This window comes from Anabrus simplex, chromosome 5 (assembly GCF_040414725.1).
Source record: "Anabrus simplex isolate iqAnaSimp1 chromosome 5, ASM4041472v1, whole genome shotgun sequence".
NCBI classification, from domain to species: Eukaryota; Metazoa; Arthropoda; class Insecta; order Orthoptera; family Tettigoniidae; genus Anabrus; species Anabrus simplex.
Window position 1 is genome coordinate 284,004,545 of NC_090269.1, and position 19,982 is coordinate 284,024,526.

Here is a 19,982-nt window from a genome sequence, read left to right on the forward strand (position 1 = left end):
GTAATGAAATGCTGCGTACTGGAGAAACTTCCAGTTTAAATTATCATGCAAATCTTCCCATGTGGGTCCAACTGAGATCTCTCTTCTCCTAATATTGGTGTTTCAAACAGGAATTTCGCATTAACTCCAGGTGAAAGCCAAAATTATTCGAAGAACAATCCCTTCACAAAAATTAAATAAATAAATAAATAAATAAATAAATAAATAATGCATGTCTAAGTAATTAGTTAATTATACACACACCACTATGACACGACATCGAAACAGATTATATACTGAATTTCATGTACACAAAGTACGTGGAGTCGTTGACCGAGATGGTCTAAGTTCCTTACTTCATCAACAACTGCAGCAACAACAACATCATTAATAATTAATTTATGGTCAAATTTTAGAGTCATTAAAATATGGTTCTTCAGGAGCGCATGATTAGGGAGGTTCGAATCCCGGTCAATATTGGGTTGAGATTTTAATCTCAAAAATTTTGTGGCGCCAGGAAGGGAATCTGGCCTTAAACCCCTGTTCAAAACCAAAATGAACCTGGGCGGCTCCGGAGACCTCAGAAATAACTACGATACGCTGGAAAAAATATGGGTCATTAGCCCCAGAAAAACAGCTTACCATAATCTCTTGTCACAGTACCTCTGTCTTGACTCTTTCCTCAGAATAAACAAGAGACGCAGGTTAGAGCATACATATACTTCGGATATTGTTGATATAGCCACAATGAAAGTTATAAACGGTGCTAATAAACATTACCATTGCTAACTCAAATTAGAGTATGTGCTAATTTAAAAAAATGCATTGGAAATATACTTCGAACTTAACATGTAACGGAGATACCTAAGAAGAGGAGTTTGTAATACTTTTAACTTTACAGAAACTAAATTAGTCTAGTAAAATGCATGTGTTTAGTGAGAGAATGTTGAGAGTGAAGAACAATTAACGACAATGCTGGAAGAAGTGAATGGTACATTTGCATATGGCATATGGATAAACATGAAAATTAATTCAGAGAAAACAAATGTAATGGTGAACTAAGAAAAATAAAGACAGCTCTGTGTGGGCACCAGCTCAGTAACATTGAAGAGTTTTCTTACTTAGGAATCAAAATAACAGCTGATAACCGAATTAAGAGATATATGGTCAGCAGAATTAACCAGGCAAAGATAGCCTTCAATAAAAAGAGAAAGCTCTTACTAAAATTATCAGATTAAAACTGAGTAAACAATTAGTCAAGACATATGTGTGTGGAGCGTATTTCTCTACGAAAGTGAGACCTGATCGCTAGGGGTGGCAGAGAGGAAGCTACAGACGAATACTCAACATTCCTTGGACAGATAGCGTTACTAATGAGGATTTAATGGAAAGAGTTGGAGAAACCCCGAGCTTGTCAAAGAATGTGAAGAAAATAAATAATACATGGCTTGGACATACAGTCAGACATGAGAGTTTACTAGCCTTCATCCTGGAGGGCTCTTTGGTAGGAAGAAATTTTAGGGGAAAGCCTAGACTGGAATATATTGGTCAACTGTTGGAGGAGCTGGGATGTAGAACTGAGGAGAATGGTACAAAACCGGAACCTTTTGAGAGCTGCTTGCTGCCAACGAACCTTAGGGTTGTAAACTTTAGTAGTAGTAGTAGTAGTAAAGAAAGGACATAATCTCGGTTTATGATTTTATCTGTGACCTTCATGTTCAAGCTATACATTTACCAAGATCATATATGAAGATATGCCGGCCCCGTGGTGTAGGGGCAGCGTGCCTGCCTCTCGCCCGGAGGCCCCGGGTTCGATTCCTGGCCAGGTCTGGAATTTTTCTCTCGACCTGAGGGCTGGTTCGAGGTCCACTCAGCCTACGTGATTAGAATTGAGGAGCTATCTGACGGTGAGACGGGGGCCCCGGTCTTGAGAGCCCAGAATAACGACCGAGAGTATGCGTCGTGCTGACCACACGACCCCTCGTAATCTGCAGGCCTTCGGGCTGAGCAGCGGTCGCTGGGCAGGCCAAGGCCCTTTCAAGGGCGTTAAGTGCCGTGGGGTTTGTTATATATGAAGATATATAGTGTATTAAGGATCGTAAGTTCATACTCCATTCACCACGGGCTGTACAACCGTGAAAACGTCATAACTAAGTTTCTTTCTTTCTTCTTTCTTTCTGAATGTAATAACTTGAATCATGAAGTGTTATGCTTTATAGCTCGTTAACTTTGGGTTTGGCAATATGTTGATGTAACACTCTGAGCCGAAGTTTTTGCATTATTTCAAGGAAACCTTCAAAGTTGGAGTTGTCTTTATAGAAGGCGGCCTGTATAATTATTTACATATTTAGCAATGAATATTCGAATGCTATTTATGCTACTTACTTTTTTTTACTGTATGTTGCATCGACACAGAGAGGTCTTACGGTCACGATGGGATAGGACTGGGAAGGAAGCAATCGTTGCCTTAGTTAAGGTACAGCTCCAGCATTTGCCTGGTGCGAACATGTGAAACGTCAGAAAACCCTCTTCAGGGCTACTGACAATGGGATTCAAACCCACTATCTCTTGACTACGAGCTCACAACTACGTGATCCAAACCACATATCCAACTCGCTCGGTAATACTCGAAAGCTAACCATGTCCAGCGTTATAAAAAAATGGTGACATGAGTTATATACCAAGTCTGATAGCTGAGCGACTGCGTCGCCAGCTTCGTACTAATGGACCGTGTTTCGAAACGTGGCCGATGTAAGTGAGATGGAAGATCAAGTCCCATTGACTCGGATTCCAATTAAAGCTACAGGTCCTGAGCTTTACGACTTAAAGTCTAACAGTCGTGTAAAGCAGGAACCTTATTTGCTTATTATTTATATTTTGAGTAGTCCTGTTGTTCCATTTTCTGAGGAAGACTACCTAGAAAAGGTGGTGCCAGTGGTTGAATAATAGCATCTGGTACCTAAGGTCATGAGTTCGAACCTAGTCGAAGCCGACAGATTATTGAAAGCAAGAAAATCCAGTGCTCACTGTCGACATGCAATATAAACCTGGAGAACATTCGACTACTTTTGGCACTGTAATACTTCTCAATAAAGTCCTCTGGCCCGCTAGTAGATTAATCAGTTGGTAATCAGTTGGTGTGGACGGGGCGGCGTCTTTCCGGGAACAGAATATTGAAGGAACTTGAAATATGTGAATTTTGGCAACCTATAACTATATAGAATGAAGTGATAATTATGACGTCTCTAAGAAAGTCTAACTTGGAACAGGTCCCGCTAAGAGGAGATAGAAAGGAATAGTCTAGAGCAGGGCCTCTCAAACGCCCAAAATCTCACGCGTGCAAATCGAGGCGCAAGAGCTCCGTGCAGTGTGCATCGGTTCCACTCGGCTCGGCTCGGACCAACGCTTCGTCTCTGGGCTACTCGGCTAAGCTCGGCTCAACTCGGCTCGGATTTGGAGCGCTACGGAGCAAGTGAGGAAAAAGGGTGACAGGGGGATCGAGCGAGACAGGCGTGGGGAAAGAGAGAGCGAAGAGTGGTGGTCTGCACTCTGGGCAACCAAGCGAAGTCTTCTTTTCCACCGTGCACAGTGCATGCACCCTGAGAGGCCCTGGTCTAGAGTATCCAGTGGCAGGAATAGCCATCTACCGTTGTCCTCGACTTTTCACTCAGGCGGCGTGGTAAGAAACCCGGCATATACATGTGGCATTCTTGAAATGATGTCACATCCCTGTGGTTTGGAATTCATATAAAAAGGGAGATCTCATGGGTGTGACCACGATATCAACAGACACGTTCAACTGCCAGCATCTGGAATGGGAGCACTCCAAATGTACAGTCTCTCGGAAAAAAAGAAATTATAGTGTAAGTTACTCGCAGGTACATTTTTCTAAGAAATAACTAAACCAATGGATATTATGTTTGTTGTGGGTATCCGCAGCGTTTGTCTCTATGTAGTAGGTGAATTACACTTTGATAATACTTTAAATTAATTCTGATGAAAGATTAAGTGTGAAGAATATACAATACCATCCTGATAATACTTTAAATTAATTCTGATGAAAGATTAAGTGTGAAGAATATACAATACCATGCGCTCATATTTTTTTTTAACGACTGTGCATTGTTCGTATAGCATCCCACAGGGGCACAGAAAAGAGATGGTCAAGGTGGTGCAAGTGGTTGAATAATAGCATCTAGTACTTAAGGTCATGAGTTCGAACCTAGTCGAAGTCGACAGATTATTGAAAGCAAGAAAATCCATTGCTCACTGTCGACATGCAATATAAACCTGGTGAACATTCGACTAAGTTCTTTTGTCACTGTAATACTTCCCAATAAGGTCCCCTGCCCCGCTAGTAGATTAATCAATTGGTAATCAATTTGTTTGGATGGGGCTGCGTCTTTCCTAGAACAGAATATTGAAGGAACTCGAAACATGAATTTCGGCATTCGATAACCAGGTTTACATTGCATACCGACAGTGAGCAATGGATTTTCTTGCTTTCAATAATCTGCCGACTTCGACTAGGTTCGAATTCATGACCTGAGGTACCAGATGTTATTATTCAATCTCTGGCACCACCTTGACCACCTCTTTTCTTCAATTCTAGCCACGTCTTAAGAGAGGCTGCTAGCACTTGATATACTGGGGGACATTTGAGCGTGAAATTACCCTATTCGTCCTTGGCCAGCTCTTGTCACCTTTCGACACCGGCGATGTGAGGATATTCGAGGTCTAGCGTATTTTCTTTTTCAGCTTGCTTTACGCCGCACCGACACAGATATGTCTTACGGCAACGACGGGATAGGAAAGAGCTAGGAGTAGGAAGGAAGCATACGTGGCTATGATTAAGATATACCCCCCAAGGCATTTTACTGGTGTGAAAATGGGTAACCACGGTAAATCATCTTCAGGGTTGCCGACAGTGAGGTTCGAACCCAGTATGTCCCAAATACAAGCTCACAGCTACGTGACCCAAACCGCGCAGCCATTCGCTCGTTTTTTATTTTTTATATCCCTTCAGGTTGTGCATACTGATGTTCTGATTTTTTTTTGAAGAAAACTCAGGACTCCGCCTTTTCCTCTCCTAGACCTGTTAGTCCATAATGATGTATGTGGTAGGACTGAAAGAAAAAATACAACAAAGTTAACAGCTGTTTATGACTCTTATATCTTCACTATCAGCTCTGTGGCCAGGAGATACCGTAAAGGACTCGAGCCTCCACCCGAAGTAGAAAGAGATGAAAGAACAGTCCTGTTCCTGTTCGTTTTGAGTAAACAAATGATTTGTCAAGAATTCCAGATTTTATTTGAACCACCTTCTCTCTTGAATAATAACATTTATTTCCGATGTCATCTTCAACCCTTTCTGTGTATAACAAAATACGCCAGGCTGAGTAGCTCGGACGGTAGAGCGCCGGCATTCTGAGCCCAACTTGGCAGGTTCGATCCGGGCTCAGTCCGGTGGTATTTAAAAGTGCTCAAATTCGTCAGCCTCGTACCGGTAGATTTACTTCCACGTAAAAGAACTTCTGCGGGACGAAATTCCGACACTTTGGCTTCTCCGAAAACCGTAAAAGTAGTTATTGGGACGAAAAAATCAGCGGTAGAGTGCCGGCCTCCGGATCCCAAGATAGCAGGTTCAACCCCGGCAGAGGTAGTCGGATTTTTAAAGGGCGGAAAAAACTCCATTCGATACTCCATGTCGTACGATGTCGGCATGTAAAAGATCTCTGGTGACACATTTGGTGTTTACCCGACAAAATTCATTAAATCTCAGCCATAGACGCCCAAGAGAGTTTCGGTTTACTCGGTCTGCCATCTAGTGGGGGCCTTGAGTAAAACGGAACGTCGAAATTGACGAGCAGACAGCCAGATGGCGTCAAATTGAAATGTCTGCACACGGTAGCTGAGGCCATACGATTATTATTATTATTATTATTATTATTATTATTATTATTATTATTATTATTATTATTATTATTATATATAATTCGCTGGGGCCATCAAGGACCACGTTAAGTCTTGTTGCATTTGACACTGAACTTGGCCTTCTTTAGAGCCCAAATTTCCCTCATTCTTTGTGAGTGGGCCTGCTTACGCTCCTCTGTCCAAGGGGCACCGTGTATTCTCTTCGGTTGCTCGTCTCGGTTTAGCCCGTTCGTCAATATTTTCTTGCGGAAGATATCTCTGTTAAAGGCGTCTTCAGCTGAGATATGTAGCATTTCCAGGTCTTCTTTGGTATTTCTAAACCAGGGAATTGTGGTTTTGGGGTTTGAATCAAAAAAGTGAAAGATTTCTTTAGTTAACTTTCTTCTGTCCATTCTTTTCAGATGACAGAAAATCGTGCCCGTCTTTTTCTGATTGTGTCGGTAATTTTCTCTATTTTGCTGTAGACTTCCTTGTTGGATCTCTTTTGATGGATTCCATTTCTGTACTTTGATCCCAAGATTCCTCTCACAATTTTGCGTTCTCTTTTCTCCAGTTCTTCAAGGAGTCCTTTGTTGGCATTTAGAGACAGGGTTTCGGCTGCATATAGAACTACTGGCTTCAGAACTGTTTCATAGTGACGTATCTTGGTGTCTTGGGAAAGGCATTTTTTGTTGTAGATTGTGCGGGATGTTTGGTAGGCTATTTCCAGTTTGCGTACTCGTTCCTGAAGTGCTTCTTTGTCCAGTCCATTTTTCATGATCTCACCCAGGTATTTGAATTTGTCTACTCGGGTGATGTCCCCGTATTTTGTATGGAGTTTTTGTGGAGCCTCTTTGATGTTAGTCATTACTTCTGTTTTCTCAAACGATATCTGCAAACCAGTTTGTTCGGCAATTTCCTTTAAAATTTCAACTTGAGCTCTAGCGGTTTCTATGTCGGTTGAGAGAACAGCAATATCATCGGCAAATGCTAAGCAGTCTGTTGCGATCCCCTTGGATTTGGTTCCTATTCTCAAAGGACTGTAGTTGGTTTCCTGTAATCTCACCCGCCAGGTTCTGATGATCTTTTCAAGAACACAGTTGAAGAGTATCGGGGATAGCCCATCACCTTGTCGGACTCCTGTTTTGATGTCAAAGGAATGCGAGAGACATCCGTGGAACTTCACCTTGGATTTTGTATAGGTCAGGGTGGCTCTAATTAATGCCAGCAGTTTCAAATCAACTCCAAATTCATTTAAGATGTTTAGCAGGACTTCCCGGTCAATGGAGTCGTACGCTTTCTTAAAGTCCACAAAGACAGACACATACTGCTTGGACCTTAGTGTACAATATCTGATGATCGTTTTGAGATTTTGGATCTGTTCAGCTGTTGAGCGACCTTTTCTGAACCCTCCTTGGTATTCACCTATTTGATGTTCGACTTGTGCTTCCAAACGCTCCAGAATGGCACGTGATAGAATTTTGTAAGTCACGGGTAGCAAAGATATTCCTCTGTAGTTGTTGGTGTTCTTCATGCTGCCTTTTTTGTGTAATGGATGGATCAAAGCTATTTTTCAATCTTCGGGTAGGGTCTCTTGTTCCAAATTTCTTCTATTTGCTTTTGCAAGATATCAAGTGATTCTTCTGGGGCATATTTCCATAGTTCTGCCACTACTGAGTCTTCCCCAGGCGCTTTGTTATTTTTGAGACGGGCAATGTGGCGCTTGATTTCATCTCTGTCGGGTGATCTGGAACCTGGATACCTGAGTAAGGGTTCCTTGGTCTCAATGGGGCTTTGCGGTTTAGAGCAATTAAGTAAATTCTTGAAGTAATCTGCCAGAATGCTGCAATTTTCTTCATTTGACGTCGCCAGTGTGCCGTCCGTTCGCTCAAAGCATAGAGATGGTGGTTTATAGCCAGTGAGTTTGCGTTTGAAGGCTCTGTAGTACTCTCTGCTTTCATTCTTCCTAAAGCTTTGTTCTATCTTTTCAATGAGAGATTTTTCGTATTTACGTTTCTCAGATCTGAACACCCTAGCTGCTTGGGCACGTTGGGTTTTGTAGGTTTCCCAATCATTTTCTGATTTCGTAGAGTTGTACTGTTTCCACGCATTGAGTCTTTCTTGGAGGACTGCTACTATTCCACCAGGCATGCTTTTTGCTGCTCTTGATTTCTGCAACTTCTTTGGCGGCCTCAACAAGGAGACTTTTGGCGTTGTTAAAGTCACAGTCATTTGGTCTAGCCTTCTCCTGGAACTCCTCGAGCCTTTGCCGAAGTTTATCATTGTCGAAGCGTGTGATCTGTTTGGTTGTCTTCCTTGTGTTTGCGGGAATTGGTTTGAATTTGATAAGAGACATATAATGATCTGAGGCCACATTGATGCCTTTCTTTACCTTGACATTCATAATCTCAGGGCTGTTTCTCCTGGAGATCGCAACATGATCAATTTGGAACTCTCCGAGAGCTTGGACGGGAGAACGCCAAGTCATTTGCTTTCTGGGTAGATGGCGAAAGTGGGTCGACATGACCTGCAGGTTGTGATTTTCGCAAATGGTCACCAGTCTTTTGCCGTTGGGATTGGTTCTTTTGTGAGCAGGGTAATTTCCTATAACTTTCTTGTACTTCTGCTCACGACCTAGTTGGGCATTGAAGTCACCCAAAAGAAGCTTGACATGGTTTTTGGGGATTTTGTTCAATTTTTCATCCAGTAGGTCCCAGAAATTATCAACTTCGTCTGGATCAGACTTGTTCTTATCGTTTGTAGGAGCATGTGCGTTAACTAGGGCGTAGGTTTTGTTCGCGCATTTAATTGTGAGTATAGACAATCTGTCATTCACAGGTTCGAAATTTGCAACCGATTTAAGGATCTTGGTTCTAACAGCAAATGCGGTTCCAAGCATCACAGCTCCATTGAGGATTCCTCTTTGCGCTTTGCTCTTGAAAAATCGGTAGCCTTCAGATTCAAAAATCTCTTCATCTGGGTACCTTGCTTCCTGTAGGGTCACTATGGATATCTGATTTTCGTGAAGAGCTTTGGTGAGGGTTTTCAGCTTGCCAGTTTGTGTAAGTGAATTTATGTTGAAAGTTGCTAGAAAGGTTTTAGATTTTGGCCTGAGTTTTTGACTCTTCGGGGTACACCGAGACGCTCCGACTCGTCTCTTGCATGATGTCGAGTCTCCCCCAGAATCCGAACGAGACTCGTGCGCCGTGGCGTTCACGACGAGGGATTTATCCGAAGATTTGCCCCCTGGGGTATGTTTCTTGAAATGTTGTGCCATCATGCTTTTTGACTTGACTTTGCTTTGGACGGGTACCCATCCTTTTACAACTAGGGTTGTTAGCCCTTGAGGTTGCCTCAAGATGTTTTCTGGCTTCTGGTCATTTACCAGTCTTCGCCGTAACCCTGGCAAGGGACCAGTTTTTTTTTCACGGTGGTATTTTATTTCCCTACTACCCTCTGACTCTGCTGGCGGCGGAGCCAGCGAGCTTCCCCAATTCCAATGGGACGCGCCCGATGGAGGTAACCGGTAAATCCCCACACGGGTATTATTATTATTATTATTATTATTATTATTATTATTATTATTATTATTATTATTATTATTATTATTATTATTATTACAACATACTATCTTAACTCCAGTCCACAACTAACTCATAGATAGAGCTATAATTTTTTCGTATTAACGATAAACGTTACAAAATATTTTGAAGAGATTTTGAGATATATAAATGAATCATATAATGTAAGAAAATAGTGATATTATTTTTGCGAATTATAACGATGTAATTTTAAAACAAATTCTACTTATCTTACGATAAGCATGAAATACTGTGAAACTAAGCGAGATGGCTACTCGGTTTGGGTCGTGTAGCTGTGAGCTTGCATTAGGGACGTGGTGGGTTCGAACCCCACTCCCGGCAGCCCAGAAATGGTTTAACGTGCTTACCCAGTTTCACCTCTGGAAAGTGCTGTGGTGGTGTACATTACGGCCAGGGTAGCTTCCTTCCCTGTCCTATTACGAACACATCGTCACCATAAAACCGGTCTGTGTCGGTGCGACGTAAAACAAATAGTAAACAAGCTGTGAAATTAATTGATTATAACAGACTTGAAGCTCTGTTTCTAGAATACGAATGTAGAATAGGGAAGAGAAAATGAGAATCTCGCACGACGGAGACAACTGCTGGGTTTAATATTCTCGAAAATCTCGTTTATGGATGACTACATAGCGCGAAAGGAATAGGGAACAGTCATTTATAAGTGTTATATCACATATTTCGTTCACTCTATGGTTGTTGGCCTCTTGAAATGTTGTCCTTGGAGTGGCTGAGTTCATTTCATCCTATTTCGAAATGTATGACACCTACTGTATTACTGGCTATTACTCCAATCTTATTTTCTATTGATCTTAACTTTGCAAATGCAGCATTAAATTCCATTAGGATTCTCTGTTCATCTATTGCTGCAAAGAGATACACGAAATACTGTGAAACTTTTTTTTTTTTTTACAAGTTGCTTTACGTCGCACCGACTCAGATAGGTCTTACGGCGACGATGGGCCGTGGCCTTAATTAAGGTACAGCCCCAGCATTTGCCTGGTGTGAAAATGGGAAACCACGGAAAACCATCTTAAGGGCTGCCGACAGTGGGGTTCGAACCTACTATCTCCCGAATACTGGATACTGGCCGCACTTAAGCGACTGCAGCTATCGAGCTCGGTACTACTGTGAAACCAAGCGAGTTGTAATTTGATTGTCAGTGATCAGAGATGGCTCTTGAAAGACAGGTCGAATGTAACATGTGGTGTGTTATATGACGTACTATGAGGTAATTGTAATTATTATATAATGCCTCCGGGGTTATAATAAAGGAATAATGATCAGTATCTGCCTTTCACAAAAATAATTCACAAATAACACTAATGAAGCTCTTTATGAATAATTTTAGGAAATTATGAAAGCAAAATTGAAACGAGAGGTGGAGGTCTATTCAGTGAAACAACAGAAAAATTGTTATCTACTCGCGAAATTGACTTTTTAAAAAAATCATGCATCTTCTCATAGGCCTCGCTAGCTTTCACTTATTTGGCGTATTAAGTACAGAATTCGTCCGGCTCTCCTTCCACTTCTTTTACCATCTGAACCCGCTTTCGAAGCCTCTGAGATTACGAATCTTGAATACTCTCGAGCCTTTGTAGCTATCTATCGGGACCACCAGTCGTGTTTGCTGACTTTGTACCTGTCAATCCCAGCCTAAATGTGAACCCAGCACAAGAATATTCTTGAACACTTTACTCGAGCATGAAATAATCTTACACTAATTGTATTTTTAATAATGTGTAACATCTGTTCGAACTGCTGATGGTCGTAACATACGCCAGAGTGTCGAAACGTTTCATAGGCGAGTGTTGTGGAGTTTAGCATTTAAAAAGCACTTCGGCCGTTATGAATCCTTTATCTTGGTAAACAGAAGGCCAACGAGTCACCGAATGCGCCGCCAAGGACGGCGATTCTATTTTGACCATGACATCTTCTTTTTCTAGATTACAGTGTACCGGTATGGCTAAAATGAAAACAATCTACCACCGTCTTGTGGAACAGCCCGAAATAATCCAATGTTGCCATAATTTGAATGTCGTATATTGCGTTTGTCTCTTTGTACAAGCTAGAGCAAAGTCCGAGTCTCATCCATGGCTGTGACAGAATGTAGCTGCTAAGGTATGGGTGGTGCTGACTAATAACATACAGAGCACGATTAGTGTGTCTGGGTGCTGTGAAAGATGTTAGACGTAGGGACAATCGTGCTGCAGTAGCACTTTCTGGCCCATTGGTGAAAAAAATGCCCAACTACCCAGCTACCTTCCTCCTTATCATACTTAGTACGACTCATCATGGTACTGCCATCGGTTGATGCGATTTCCTTATTACTACATAACCTTCGTTGGTGCTACATACAAGTGTAATGCCATATTCGTCATTTCATTAGTAAGGAAGAATGACCGGGCGAGTTGGCCGTGCGCGTAGAGGCGCGCGGCTGTGAGCTTGCATCCGGGAGATAGTAGGTTCGAATCCCACTATTGGCAGCCTTGAAGATGGTTTTCCGTGGTTTCCCATTTTCACACCAGGCAAATGCTGGGGCTGTACCTTAATTAAGGCCACGGCCGCTTCCTTCCAACTCCTAGGCCTTTCCTATCCCATCGTCGCCATAAGACCTATCTGTGTCGGTGCGACGTAAAGCCGCTAGCAAGAAAAAAAAAAGGAAGAATGAATGAAATGTCTTCATAGAATTTGAAAATATATTTTGTATGTTCATGTGCTTCATTTTAAAGCACTAAATGTTTCATTTTAATAAAACTCGCTCATGAAAACATTCAATGAAGTTAAAACATTTTATTGACATCGTACCCCTTGAAAATGCTACACAACTTATCGATTGACCTACCATTTCGAATTTCATTTAAAGCTCTCTCAATGTAGACGGAGTTGAAATTTTAGTAAGAACGGTCTCCACATTTCTTCCTGTAATCACGTAGCATGCCAAAGTTATCTAGGAAATTAACGTCATTTTATTTAAATATTATTCGTGAAAACCCATGTAATACTTCCTCTAAAAATTTGGAAAATTTTACCAGACACGTAATAAGTCAAAATTCTATACAGTATGCAAAACAATCGTTCTCGCTGTAGCATAGCTGATTTCGCAAGAACTACCGCCGGGCTGAGCACTCGGACAGTCAAGCGCCGGCCTTCGGAACCCAGCTTGGCAGGTTCGATCGTGACTGCGTCTGGTGGTATTTGAAGGTGTTCAATTACGTCAGCTTCGTGTCGGTAGGTTTACCGGCACGTTAAAGAACTCCTGTGGTACAACATTCCGACACCTCGGTGTCTCTAAAATACCGTAAAAGTAGTTAGTGGGACGTAAAAGACCAATAACATTATTACATTTCGCAACAATACAGGCCGCACTATTTACTGTTAACTGTCCTAACCGGAAGAAAGGTTGAAAGCGCGGAACACAGACAATCCTTCTGTCGGCTTCTGACTGCATATTTCAAATTAATGTCGCTACTGACTTCTAGATGCCAGTTAAGAGGTGGTGGTGGTGATGGTGATTATTGTTTTAAGAGTAAGTACAACTAGGCAACCATCCTCCATATAATACCAATCATGGGGGAAAATGGAAGGGATCCGACACTTCGTCCTCTCGGGAAAACTCCTCTCAGTTTTAATTACTGCGTTAATGAGGTGAAAGTTCCTGGTGGGGATCACTGTAAGTTACTTAGGTGTTAATTAATTAATGGCGTGCGGGCTCCGAAGAGGCCTGGTACAGGTCTTTCGACTTAACGCCGTATAGAAGACCTGCGGTTCTGTAAAGATGGGGCCCTACCTATCGTGAATTCTAATTATGAGGACAGCACACACACCCAGTCCCCGAGCCACCGGAATTAACTAGTGAAGTTTGAAACCCCGACCCGGCCGGGAATCGAACCAGGGAGCCAGTGGATCAAAGGACCGCACGCTAATCATTTAGCCATGGAGCAGGACTAGGTGTTAATATAAGGAAAGATCTTAATTAGGGTAATCACATAAACGGGGCGGGGGGGGGGTGTCGATGACCTAGATGTTAGGCCCCTTTAAATAACAAGCACCATCATCATCATCATCTTCATCGTAAACTGGATTGTAAATAAAGGGTACATATCCCTGCACATGGTTATGAGGGTATTTAGGGGTCGTAGTAAGGGGTGTAAAGGAGAGGACATACAAGTCTCTAGTAAGACCCCAACTAGAGTATGGTTTCAGTGTATCGGGCCGTCACTAGGATTACTTGATTCGAAAACTGAAAAAAAAAAAATCCAAAGAAAATAAGCTTGATTTGTTCTGGGTGATTTCCGACAAAAGGGTAGTGTTACGGAAATTTTGTAAAGTTTGGGCTGGTAAGACTTGGGAGAATCGAGACGAGCTGCTCGACTAAGTGGTATGTTCTGAGGTGTCAGTGGAGAGATGGCGTGGAATGACGTTAATAGATGAATACGTTTCAGAGGTGTTTTTAAAAGCTGGAAAAGTCAAAGTATGAAGATAAAGTTGGAATTCAAGAGGACAAATTGGGGTAAATATTCGTTTATAGAAAGGGGAGTTGGGGATTGGTGATGTTCAGTACATTTCCAAATTATTTAAGAAAAGAGTAGGTAAACAACAGATCTGCCACCTGAGCGACTGCCCTAAATGCATGTCAGTGATGATTGATTGATTGATTGATTGATTGATTGATTGATTGATTGATTGATTGATTGATTGATTGATTGATTGATTGATTGATTGATTGATTGATTGATTGATTGATTGATTGATTGAAAATGAAGATATCGGCCGAGTAAGAATAAGGGCCGTGAAGGGCGTAGAAATGAAAAGATTTTCTAGGCCTCGCGAACCGTATACCGCCGGTCGGAAAAGAATAAAAGTTAACCAAGGGAAGTCGGATAGGATAGATGGCACAACTAGGTGGAAGCAATGCCAGGACTCTGCAAACGGCCCCGGGGTCACCAACCTACGCTCCCAAGTTAAGACCTCCTGGGGCCCCTTTTAGTCGCCTCCTACGACAGGCATTGGACACCGTGGATGTATTCTACCGCCTATACCAACAGGAGGATGGCAGTTGAGAATAAGTTACTTAGGAATGAAATGGATGAAGTTCTCTTCGTGGGCGAAATAACCCCAATTGACGGTACTTTCCGAATCGTAGTCCCTATTCGTTACGAATAAATGAGCTAGACATTACATCCATTTATGAGAGTATGGTGTGAAATTATAATTATGCGCGTTCTTAGTGTGAAGAAATAGTATTATGATCATGAACGTGAAGACGTGAAGACAAAGTAGAATTATTGACACATTTTAAGTATATGGAGTGGATGATTCATGTCCGTCATATACATGATGCTGCAACAACAAAATATTTTAAGTGTAGAAGCTTCCACAAGCTGTTAAACTATTATTAGGTGACGTTCTTCGACTTGTTAAATCGTGTCGTCGTTTTAACTGCCTGCGAAGACTGCTTACTAGGGCCCGCATTTTTATCTAATATCAAAGTACGAAGTATGTACATAAAAATGTAGTAAATATAAGTGAAATATGTAATTTAATATTCATAAAATATGTAATAGTATTAATGTACTATATTTACAAAAAAAATTCATATATTACGGTTATTATGATTTACGGCAGGGTCTTTCAAACGCTCAAAATCTCACGCGTGCAAACCGAGGTGCAGAGGTTCTGTGCACCCTACTGTACATCGCTCCGACTCGGCTCGGTTCGGACCAGCGTTTTATCTCGAGGCAACTCGGCCAAGGATCATATAAGAGAAATAGATCCGTCACTCCTGTATAATAAAGTTGGCTGAGAAAACAGGTCATGGAAGCTACACTGGCCACTTTCTCTCTGCCAACGTAAGGAAATAAATCCCACGATAGTACCTCGTAGTAAACACGATGATGGTAGTTGTTACTTTGTTAAAATTTTAATTGTGATAGTGATAATGATTGTATTTCGGTAGGAGAGTTGTATCTAAAGCTTCTCTCGTGTCTTTTACTTGAAAAGTAAATTGTAATTACCTTATTTGTATGTTGGCAATACTGTTATAACGCTAGCTTGTATCGTTGTTTCACCGTTCGCATTTTAATGTAAATTTACATCTATTAAGTGATAAATGCAACATTGATTACTGAAAATGTTAATGCAATTCATATAAAACCCCAAAACGCCCATACTTGCCTAAATCACGATCTAACATAACCTCATTCTTTCGTTCGTTGAACCCTTCCCACGACTTTTATATATGGGAATGGAAAACACGAGAAGGAAAGGATGAAAGTAAAACACAGCATAATGCACACAGTTTATAATTTGAATTTATTTATTCCAAACAGCAGGTAAGAAGCACAATCACACAGACGTTTACTCGCAACAGCTAGGTAGTTCAATGTGAAGTACGTTCATGATCATAATACTATTTCTTCACACTAAGAACGCGCATAATTATAATTTCACACCATACTCTCAAAACACTGGATCAAAAATCTCGTTCAATGCGAAAGAATCTCAACAAATTTTCGTCTAACAAGCACTATTACATACCGTACGACCAAGGAAAGAGAATCAATCAAACAATACTGATCTGCATTTAGGGCAGTCGCCCAGGTGGCAGAGTCCCTATCTGTTGCTTTCCTAGCCTTTTCCGAAATGATTTCAAGGAAATTGGAAATTTATTGAACATCTCCCTTGGTAAGTTATTCCAATCCCTAACTCCCCTTCCTATAAATGAATATTTGCCACAGTTTGTCCTCTTGAATTCCAGCTTTATCTTCATATCGTGATCTTTCCTACTTTTATAAACGCCATTCAAGCCTATTCGTCTACTAATGTCATTCCACGCCATCTCTCCGCTGACAGCTCGGAACATACCACTTAGTCGAGCAGCTCTTCTTCTTTCTCTCAATTCTTCCCAACCCAAACTTTGCAACATTTTTGTAACGCTACTCTTTTGTCGGAAATCGCCCAGAACAAATCGAGCTGCTTTTCTTTGGATTTTTTCCAGTTCTTGAATCAGGTAATCCTGGTGAGGGTCCCATACACTGGAACCATACTCTAGTTGGGGTCTTACCAGAGTCTTATATGCACTCTCCTTTACATCCTTACTACAACCCATAAACACCCTCATAACCATGTGTAGAGATCGGTACCCTTTATTTACAATCCCATTTATATGATTACCCCAGTGAAGATCTTTCCTTATATTAACACCTAGATACTTACAGTGATCCCCAAAAGGAACTTTCACCCCATCAACGCAGTAATTAAAACTGAAAGGACTTTTCCTATTTGTGAAACTCACAACCTGACTTTTAGCCCCTTTTATCAACATACCATTGCCTGCTGTCCATCTCACAACATTTTCGAGGTCACGTTGCAGTTGCTCACAATCTTGTAACTTATTTATCACTCTATAGAGAATAACATCATCCGCAAAAAGCCTTACCTCCGATTCCACTCCTTTACTCATATCATTTATATATATAAGAAAACATAAAGGTCCGATAACACTGCCCTGAGGAACTCCCCTCTCAACTATTACAGGGTCAGACAAAGCTTCACCTACTCTAACTCTCTGAGATCTATTTTCTAGAAATATAGCAACCCATTCAGTCACTCTTTTGTCTAGTCCAATTGCACTCATTTTTGCCAGTAGTCTCCCATGATCCACCCTATCAAATGCTTTAGACATGTCAATCGCGATACAGTCCATTTGACCTCCAGAATCCAAGATATCTGCTATATCTTGCTGGAATCCTACAAGTTGAGCTTCAGTGGAATAACCTTTCCTAAAACCGAATTGCCTTCTATCGAACCAGTTATTAATTTCACAAACATGTCTAATATAATCAGAAAGAATGCCTTCCCAAAGCTTACATACAATGCATGTCAAACTTACTGGCCTGTAATTTTCAGCTTTATGTCTATCACCCTTTCCTTTATACACAGGGGCTACTATAGCAACTCTCCATTCATCTGGTATAGCTCCTTCGACCAAACAATAATCAAATAAGTACTTCAGATATGGTACTACATTCCAACCCATTGTCTTTAGTATATCCCCAGAAATCTGATCAATTCCAGCTGCTTTTCTAGTTTTCAACTTTTGTATCTTATTGTAAATGTCATTGTTATCATATGTAAATTGTATTACTTCTTTGGCCTTAGTCTCTTCCTCTATCTCGACATTATCCTTGTAACCAACAATCTTTACATACTGCTGACTGAATACTTCTGCCTTTTGAAGATCCTCTCATACACACTCCCCTTGTTCATTAATTATTCCTGGAATGTCCTTCTTGGAACCTGTTTCTGCCTTAAAATACCTATACATACCCTTCCATTTTTGACTAAAATTTGTATGACTGCCAATTATGCTTGCCATCATGTTATCCTTAGCTGTCTTCTTTGCTAGATTCAATTTTCTAGTAAGTTCCTTCAATTTCTCCTTACTTCCACAGCCATTTCTAACTCTATTTCTTTCCAGTCTGCACCTCCTTCTTAGTCTCTTTATTTCTCTATTATAATAAGGTGGGTCTTTACCATTCCTTACCACCCTTAAAGGTACAAACCTGTTTTCGCATTCCTCAACAATTTCTTTAAACCCATCCCAGAGTCTGTTTACATTTTTATTTACCGTTTTCCACCGATCATAGTTACTTTTTAGAGACTGCCTCATACCTGCTTTATCAGCCATATGGTACTGCCTAACAGTCCTAGTTTTAAGACCTTCCTTTCTATCGCATTTATTTTTAACTACCACAAAAACAGCTTCATGATCACTAATACCATCTATTACTTCAGTTTCCCTATAGAGCTCATCTGGTTTTATCAGCACCACATCCAGGATATTTTTCCCTCTGGTTGGTTCCATCACTTTCTGAATCAGCTGTCCTTCCCATATTAACTTATTTGCCATTTGTTGGTCATGCTTCCTGTCGTTCGCATTTCCTTCCCAATTGACATCCGGCAAATTCAGATCTCCCGCTACAATCACATTTCTTTCCATGTCGTTTCCCACATACCTGACTATCCTATCAAATAATTCCGAATCCGCATCAGTGCTACCCTTTCCCGATCTGTACACTCCAAATATATCAAGTTGCCTATTATCTTTAGAAATGAGCCTTACACCTAGAATTTCATGTGTCTCATCTTTAACTTTTTCGTAGCTTACAAATTCTTCTTTCACCAGAATGAAAACTCCCCCTCCCACCTTTCCTATCCTATCTCTACGATACACACTCCAGTGTCGTGAGAAAATTTCTGCATCCATTATATCATTTCTCAGCCATGATTCAACTCCTATTACAATATCTGGTAAATATATATCTATTAAATTACTTAATTCTATTCCTTTCTTTACAATACTTCTACAGTTCAGCACTAACAATTTTATGTCATCCCTACTTGATTTCCAGTTCCCTGTTCCCTTATCACCGCTCCCTAGGCCATCCCGTTTCCCTGAATGTACCTCCCTATTACCCTTCCAAACAAATTTCCTAACTTATACGTACCACTGCGGTTTAAATGAAGGCCATCCGAGCGCAGATCCCTATCTCCTACCCACCCATTAGGATCTAGAAATTTCACTCCCAGTTTCCCAGATACCCACTCCATAGTCTCATTTAAATCCCCAATCACCCTCCAGTCAGTATCCCTCCTACACAGTATTCCACTAATAACAATCTCCGCTTTCTTAAACTTCACCCGTGCTGCATTTACCAGATCCCACACATCTCCAACTATGTTGGTACTTATATCAGCTTGCCTTACGTTGTTGGTACCAACGTGAAACACTACCACCTTCTCCTTCCCCTCCTCCCTCTCTTCTACTTTCCTCAACATCTGCCTCAACCTAATTCCTGGATAACATTCTATCCTGGTTCCCTTTCCTCCACACACTTTCCCCACGTGTCTAACGATGGAATCCCCCATGACCAGAGCCTCAACCCTACCCACCTCATTTGATCCCCTCCCCTCCTGGTCAGCCCTCTCTTTCCTGATAGCTGCAGAAGCTACTTCCTCCTCCCTTTTCTCCTTCCCATGACCCTGTTCCACCTGTCTTTTCCTATCCTCTACTCTACATTTCCCTTTCCTACCTTTTCCCTTCCTCCTACTTCCATGCGTCTCAGCAACAGTTCCCTGTCCCTCATCTTCCCTCTGTTGTTCTACCTGGAGTGACTCGTACCGATTTCGCACAGACACCTGTCCTGAATTCTGATCCTGAATAGAGCCCTTGGCCTGCAATCTCCTTCCCCTTAGAACATTAGACCACCTGTCTTCTACAACTCCTCCCTTTCCTTCCCCTCCCTCTTGTACACCTACTGTAACCTGTACATTGTTTGAGGGAGTCCTATCTTCCTTCCTGTCTTCTGTGAGAATCCTAATTATCTCCCTCAAACTTTCCAACTCCTCCCTCATACCCCTCAATGCCTCACCACGCCCACAATAAGTACACTCGCGCTCCTTAGCCATTCTTTACGGGGGGAAAAT

At 41.4% G+C, this 19,982-nt stretch overlaps 1 protein-coding gene across 7 annotated transcripts in view; it reads left to right on the plus strand.

Moving 5' to 3' along the window:
* MESK2 (misexpression suppressor of KSR 2) overlaps positions 1 to 19,982 on the plus strand; it is a 666,835-nt gene that overhangs the window by 456,097 nt on the left and 190,756 nt on the right. The gene's annotated exons all lie outside the window — the stretch shown is intronic.